Below are 8408 nucleotides of genomic sequence, written 5' to 3' on the forward strand. Positions count from 1 at the left end.
ATCTCGTCAAAATTTCTATCCTTGTTTAACATAGCTAATCTCTGAGGAAATGGTGGTTTATCTCTATATTTAGCATATGGATCAACAAGATGTTTAACCTTTGCTTTCTGTTTCTTAGGTTATGGTTTAACTGGTACCTCTACTAGGGTAGGATTTTCAGTTATCATTTCGATATCTAGTTCGATATCCGGTGTAGGGACTACTGGTGGGGTAACTATAGGCATAGTTACTTTGTTATCAACCACTCTTCTTGAATGGAGAGTGGTGATGGAATTTACCTCACCTACGTTTTCATTTTTCATACTAGTATTACCATTTAACTCAAAGGCTGTGTTTGTTATTTTAGGATTAAGTATCGCTTGACCTGGAAACACACCTTTGGGTTGTACTTTCTCTTGTGCTAACTGCTATAAGGAAAGTTGGATGGCTTGTAAAATTTGTTATTGAGATTGCATAAAGGCATCGAAATGATCCGGTTGTGGAGGACTAGTTATTAACGGTTGTGTGACAGGAACTATGTCACGTTGATTATTAATGGGTGGGTTTTGGTAGTTAGTATTATTAACCGGAACGATACCTCTATTAGCATTATAATTATTATTGTTATAATTATTATAATTACCCTGACCTTGTCCTTGACCTTGTCGTCGTGGAGCTTGGTTAATTATAATTGTTTGCTTGCCTAAAATTTTGGTTATTAAACCTTGGAGGTTGTTGATTATTTCTCTAACCGAAGTTGGGGTTTTGTCGCCAAGCTGCATTAGGTTCGCTATTAATGGAAAAAACATTATCTTGTTGTGATTGTTGTTGTTCATAGGCGAGAGGACAATAGGAGTCGGGATGCTCTAGACTCAAACAGAAATTACATGGATTGGTGTTGACATTCATGATGGGGATAGGCTTTTGTTGAACAGAGATAGCCTCTACCTTTTTAGTTAGAGATTCGATTAAATTTTTTAGTTCAGGATTGGGTTTCATCTCAAATATACCGGCGGCCTTAACTGTTGTAGAAGAACTAGTGGAACGGGAGATATCGTCACTACCCCCCTAATTATTATTACGCTTTGTTTGATCTTCTAAAAATTTATAAGCCTTTGAGGCTCCCTTACTGAGAAAACTACCCCCATTCATTATGTCAAGAACTTCTTTATGGTGGTGTAAAAGTCCTTTGAAAAAGGCACGAACTAACGTGTCTTTCGCGAGGTTATGGTGTGGACACTCTATTAAAAGATCGGTGAAACGATTCCAAGCCTCTAAAAATGATTCATGAGGATTCTATCGAAAGAAATGAATCTTGGAAAGCATTTCATCGGTCTTCAGTGGTGGGTAAAAGTGTTCCATAAATAGTTGAACAAGTTTAGCCCACGAGTCCACAGAATTAGGCGCTTGGGCAGTTAACCAAGACGCCGCCTTATCGGCTAAGGTGAAAGAAAACACCCTCAATTTAATTTGTTCAGCACCAACTGTAGGATGGTGGAATTTAGTAAGGACTTGGTCAATCCTAGGCATATGCTGATAAGGTTTTTCATGGTCTAACCCATGAAAAATGGGTAACAAATTAAATATATTTGTGGGGATTCGGAAATCCCCCACTAGGTATGATAGAACGATGCAAAATTTAGCGCTATATTTCAAGGCTTTGTAAAAGTCAGAGAGAGGAGACTCTCTTTCTCCAGCCATTATTTCAGGTGTGGTGTGTGGTATGCTAGCTAGAAGTGTAGTGAGTGGTATACTAGAAAGGCTTGTTTGTTGACATTGCCGGTTGATTACGTTAGGCATTTTTCTTCAGCCTGACCTTAATCTCATGCAAGGCTAAGACCAATCTTAATGAAACACGACAACACTCCAAACAATCTAGATATACTAGTATAAATCTCTAACTGGAGATGCGAGGTGTGGAAGGAAGGAGTACCTGAATGCCTCCTTGCTTCGCTTATAAATATCGTCTTATTTATGCGAGCTCAGTGCATATAACAAGTTAGAACACTGAAAACCTTGAAGAAATGGAAGTTTGAAACAAACCTGTGAAAATCGGGCAGTTTCAGCAGAGGGCGCAGGTCGCGCTCAGAATAGGCCTGGGTAAGGCACGGGTCGCGCTTATGTGAAACTGGAGTTCCAGGCGCTTCAGTACGGGGGGCTCTCGAACTTTGCCTTGGTAGGGCGCGGGTCACACTCAGGTAAAAACTCGAGTTCCAGGCGCTTCAGCGTGGGGCGCGCTCACTTTTTGCCTGAGATGGGCGCGGGTTGCACTTTGGTAAAAACTCAAGTTCTAGGCACTTCAGTGCGGGGGGCGCTCGAGTTTTGCCTTAGTAGGGCATGGGTCGCGCTCCGTGTATTCCTGCGAGGAAAAATTCAGTTCTTAAACAAACAACCACAGTTAGAATCAAACAAGGGTGGGTGGATTATGGGACTTTGGAAGACTAACAATAATAAAGAAAACAATACTAAAGGGAACTAAGATGGCAGCGACGCATTTGATAAACATAAAATAACATAGTTTTACCTATGAATAAATGATAGAATTCGAACGCAAGTAAAACTAAAACTAATTTCGTGTGTGTTATCAAAGATTTATACTCTCGAATCTATCGAAATAGAGTGGAGTAAAAGATTCGTTCCACTCCTAGTTCTTTAGCATTCAATGTTTTCTACGACTATCGGTCTATCCAAAGTTAATGAGAGTAATGGTTGGAAATTATACTATGATGTGAATTATACTAATGAGATGCGATACTTCAAACTACGGAATTTCTAAATTGACTATATGATAAGGAATTAGGGGGGATTGATTCCACCTTAACTCGACTTAATCAACTAACAAAGATTCATCGTGATCCAAATTTCAATGCTTTGCATATCAAAATGGTATTTCTAATATCTAATTATACATGGCAATCTCTACCAATTAATAACTAGCATGTGAAGCAACCAAACCCATTCTCATGGTGAACTAATTACTTTCAAGAATTGAATAGATTATCACGATGATTTCTTAGTTAACAAAGATCAAGCTTCATCAAGGCTTCTTCAACCCCCTCTAATGGAGGTTTAGCCTAGAATCATTATGCTATCATTTCCAATCGAAATTGAACAAGACATAATATAAAGATTCTAACTTTATTAATATAAAGATTCTAATCAATAATTCAAAATTAAATGAACTCTAAGAAATGATTAACAACTAAGATATGAATTTAAATCTAAGTAATTTACTAAATCAAAACCAAAATTATGAAGAACTGACTAATTTTATTAATCTAATAAAGGAATAATAATGATTCAATAATCTAAATTAAAACAAGGTATGAAAACTAATTAATTGAAGAAAACTAAATCTAGAACTATGCTCTAATCGTTACTTGCTACCAAACCTAATTATTTCTTAAGAGCTAAGTCTTCAGTGTTAAAAATGGAGGAGACCAGATCTACATTTTTGTGCATGGGCTGAGGAGCCATGTTTTGGGCCGGAAAATTGAGTCCAAAGCTTAATTTCTTCAGTCTACAGAGCCCTTTTCAGCTGGCTTTGACTTCAACAGAGTTTTCGTCCACTTCTGCTCCTTTGATTGGGTCAAGGCTTGGACCATTGGAAAGCTCTTTCCGAGCCAGTCGTTTTGACATAAGATAGGCTAAATTCCAAGGTCTGAGTCTAAAGATACGGTCTTCGGAAGTTCTACTGACTTTTGTGTGCTGTTTCTGCCCGCATTGACTTTGACTTTTCAGCTTTTGACCGGGCTTTACAAACGCTTTTTCTCCTTGAATCTTGGCCTTTAATCATATAACTTCTTAGCAACCAACCCTTGCTTCTTTATCTCTCCAAATTGGCATAATTCTGCACATAATTGACTTCAATGCCTGAAATACTTAAAAACATATAATCAGCATTAACTCTTATTTATTACTCGCATAATTGGTCTAAAAGTATTATTGTTAAGGGGTTAAAACTACAGTTTTGGGCTCTTATCACTTGCACTAAGGCAAAAATCACAAATAAGCCTCACAAATTAGTTGGGAGAAGTACAAATCTGCTAGACTTGGTATATACTGATATCTGTGAGCTTGAAGGAGTTCTAACTAGAGGTGGTAGGAGATATTTTATTACTTTCATTAATGATTGCTCAAAGTTTGCATATGTTTATTTGCTGAAGAATAAAAGTGATGTTTTTGATGCTTTTAAAGCTTATATACTTGAGGTTCAAAATTAGCATGACAGGAATATTAAAGTAATTCGAAATGATAAAGGTACTGAATATGGTTCTGCTAATTTTAATCTTTTCTTGCAATCACATGGTATAATTCATGAGACGACAACTCCTTATTCACCTGAAATGAATGGAGTAGTTGAATGTAAGAATAAAATTCTTAAGGAATTAACTATTGCCATATTACTTAGTTCTGGAGCACCCTCAAATTTATGGGGTGAAGCTATTTTGACTATATGCTATGTGCTGAATAGAATTGTTAATTTTAAGACAAATGTTACACCTTATGAGTTATGGAAGAACAGGAAGCCTAATTTGAGTTACTTCTGAACATGGGCATGTCTGACTTTTGTAAGGAAGCATGATCCTAAAATCTCAAAGCTTGAGAGTAAAGCTTATGAGTGTGTCTTTCTAGGCTATGCTACGAATAGCAAGGCTTACATGTTTCTAGATATGAAGACTAATGTCTTGTTTTGAATCATCTGATGCTGAGTTTCTACAAGATAGGTTTCCATACTTATCTAGAAATAGTGGGGGTGCATCTTCCTCCAAGGCACCTACTTCTAATGTTCTGACATAGATATATCTAGATTAGATGACAGAGACACTGTTAAAGAATCTAATCCTAGAAGAGGTAAGAGAGCAAAGGTTGCTAAGGGATTGGGACCCAATTTTGTCACTTTTGCTTTGGAAGGAGATCCCTCCTCTATTGAAGAAGCACTCGCATCTTCTGACTCTGAGGTTTGGAGAGAAGCCATATAGAGTAAGCTTGACTCTCTCATGGATAACAAAACTTGTGAGCTTGTTGATTTACCTCCTTGTTGCAAGATTATAGGAAACAAATGGGTTCTAAGAAGGAAGTTTAAAATTGATGGTTCAGTGGACAAGTTTAAAGCAAGGCTTGTTATCAATGGTTGATTTCTTTGACACATATTCACCTGTTCCGAGGATAACATCTATTAGAGTATTATTTTCTGTTAATGCTGTTCATAATCTTATTATTCATCAGATGGATGTTAAGACAACCTTTCTAAATGGGGATATATAAGAGGAGATTTACTTGGATCATCCAACTAGGTAATGGTAAAAAGGTATGCAGATTACTTAAGTCACTTTATGGGTTGATACAAACACTTAAATAGTGGCATGAGAAATTTGATAACTTTATCATTACCAGTGGGTTCAAGATAAATGAAAGTGACAAGTGCATTTATTATAAATACTCTGATGGGATATGTATTATTATATGATTATATATTGATGATCTACTAATCTTTGGTTCTAATTTACATGTTGTGAAAGAGACTAAGAACATGTTGTCTTCTAACATTGATATGAAGGACTTAGGTGAGGCTGATGTAATGTTGGGAATCAAAATTACGAGATCATCTGATGGCATATGGTTGGATCAATCACACTACATTGAAAAAATATTGAAGAAGTATAACTACTTTGACTACGTGGCTGTTAGTACTCTTTTTGATTCATGTGTTAAATTATTTGTGAATATGAAAGAATATGCAAGTATCATTGGTAGTTTGAGATATGCTATAGATTATACTAGACCTGACATTGCCTATACAGTAGGTGTTCTTTGTAGGTATACTAGTAATCCTGGTGCTGAGCATTGGCAAGCAATTGGCATGTTAATGAGATACCTAAAGAAAACCATTGATTTGGGTATTCATTATCAAAGATATCCTGCTGTTCTTGAGGGGTATACAGATGTTGACTGGAGCACTTTCTCAGAAGACTCTAAGGCTACCAGTGGCTATGTGTTTAGCATTGGTGGAGGTTTTGTATCTTGGAAGTCCAAGAAGCAGACCATTATAGCATAGTCTACCATGGAGTCTAAACTGATTGCTTTGGCTAATGTAAGTGAGGAGGCTGGTTGGTTACGAGATCTTCTCACTCATATTCCGGTTTGGCATAAATTAGTTACCATCCACTTTGATACATTGTGATAACACTGCTGCTATTGGGTGAGTCCACAGTAAGTTTTATAATGGTAAATCATGATAGATTCGTCGTAAACATAGTGCTGTCAGGGATTTTATATCTAAAGGTGCAGTGACTATTAATTTTGTGAGATCTAATGATAATCTAGCAGATCTATTTACCAAAGCTTTGGCCAGAGAAAAATTGTGGAGTACTACCAGAAGCATGGGACTGAAGCCAATTGAAAGATGAACATCTATGATGGTAACCCAACCTAAGGACTGGAGATCCCAAGAACTAGGTTCAAAGGGAAGAGCAAGTCATAGAATGTTGGTTGTGAGACATACATTGTTATTTATCTGTCCCGTTATTGGATAGTAAAATGTATGAGATCCTGAAGCGATAATAAAGGTTGAGGTTTTCTAGAAAAAACTATTAATGAAGTTCTATGGTCCTTATGGGTGGAGTGCATAGTTACAGGAGCACTCTTGATAGACTCACCTAGTGAATATGAAAGTACATGCCGCTTTCTATGAGAATGAGGGCTGATTCTCTAGATCATTCACGAACCTGGATGAGAGCACATAGCCTTTAATGTTCAGGATATGAAAGGAGAACACTGGATATGTTATGCGTGATTCTAACTTATTGTATACTCAAGACCTAAGTTTAAGACTTAGTCACTTATGGCTCTTATACTTTGAGTAATTTTCACTATGTAAATAAGGTTTTAGTCTTGGACACCTTCATCAATGCATAACATGTTGAAATTGATATTGATTGAACTTAAATATATTTTATATTTTGTTTTTATCAAAAATAAGTGGGGGATTGTTGTGTTATTTTAAATAAAACAAGTGGTAATGTTTGGAATGACTTTGTGGTGGTTTAATCCCTTGACCTCTTTGTGGGATAGTTGCTTAAGTAGAGAACTTTAGTCCCACATTGGAGAGGAAACACTAGTGAGTAGTGTTTATAAGTGAAAGTTTAAGTGGGATAGTTTTTGGTTTGTTACTTAATTTCTAAGTTACACTGACACGGATAGGTGTGTCCGTATCCGACACGGTGAAATATAAAAAAATGAAGTATATCACATACAACATGTGTCCCACATGGACACGTGGATACGTATCTGACACGGATTATTTTTGAAATATGGCGTGTAATTGAATCAGGGTTTTGTTTGATTGAAGAAAATTTGAATTTTAGAGGTATTTGAAGGATTAATGGCTTTATGAATTTAGGAGTTTTATCTTAATCTGTGTTGAGTAATTGCTTTACTTAAGAGGCATAAACTTTTTCGAGCACTTGAAAGCAGTGCTTGAGAGTCTCACGCAGTGACATTTGGCTGTGAGGAAGCCAGACAGGGTATTAGTGGTGTCAACATTGAATTGATGGAAGGAGATATTTTTGGTGGTGTTGGCGGAAATGTGGGAGTGGCTTATGTGGTTCCTACTTCATGGGGGTGGGGAGCTTGTTGTACCAATAGTGAATGGTGTGCAGGAAAATGTGAGTATCGAAGGCTGAATTGGTGGGTCTCAATGAGAATGCGGCTCAGGTTGAGGGTGGTGTCAATATTCAAAGTGGAAAGGAAAATAAGATTAATTATTTCAGTAAAGACCTTATGTGCTTCGGTTTGAGGTGGGAAACACTGGTATAGGGGAGACATCGCTAAAGTTTTGGACCTTGACAAACATGGAGAGGAGAGGAAAGGTCAAGGGGAAGAGCAGACATTAAGATCAGCATGAGGTTAGAAGAGTTGACTTTTTTGGATCATAAGGGGGAGAATGGTATGCTATCTAATGAGGAGGTAGAGTAAAGAAGCAATGTCAACAAGGTCCTAAATTTTCTTCTACTCAAGGAGAGACTCCGTGGCTACTTTTATCACCTTAATACCCAAAGGAGCAGAGGAACTCAAAGTCTATAGACTGATTAGTCTCCTTTGTACAAAATCATCACCAAGGTCCTTGGTATGAGATTGAAGATGGTAATGGGAGGTATTATCTTACTATCATGTGGGGAAGGTTGGCTTCTATTATGGGCTTCTTGGTTTGCAATATAATATATTTATATCGTGTTTTATCAGAAGGTTCTGTGTTCAATTCACGTCAGGTTCATCATGATGATTATTTACTGCTCAGACTCGGGTATTTTTAACTAATCAAATTGGTCAAGTAGCTCATAACTATTAATCGGCGTTTAATAGGTGCTTAAACTACCCTTTAATAGGCGCTTAAACTACCTTATTGGTTGAGTAAGCAACTTTGGAGA

At 37.0% G+C, this 8408-nt stretch overlaps 1 pseudogene; it reads left to right on the forward strand.

The window, feature by feature from the left end:
* Nucleotides 1-5512: 5512 nt before the first annotated feature.
* LOC147525225 (secreted RxLR effector protein 161 pseudogene) lies at nucleotides 5513-6037 on the forward strand (annotated as a pseudogene).
* Nucleotides 6038-8408: the final 2371 nt, after the last annotated feature.

The sequence above is a fragment of the Coptis chinensis genome, chromosome 1 (assembly GCF_015680905.1).
Source record: "Coptis chinensis isolate HL-2020 chromosome 1, ASM1568090v1, whole genome shotgun sequence".
NCBI classification, from domain to species: domain Eukaryota; kingdom Viridiplantae; phylum Streptophyta; class Magnoliopsida; order Ranunculales; family Ranunculaceae; genus Coptis; species Coptis chinensis.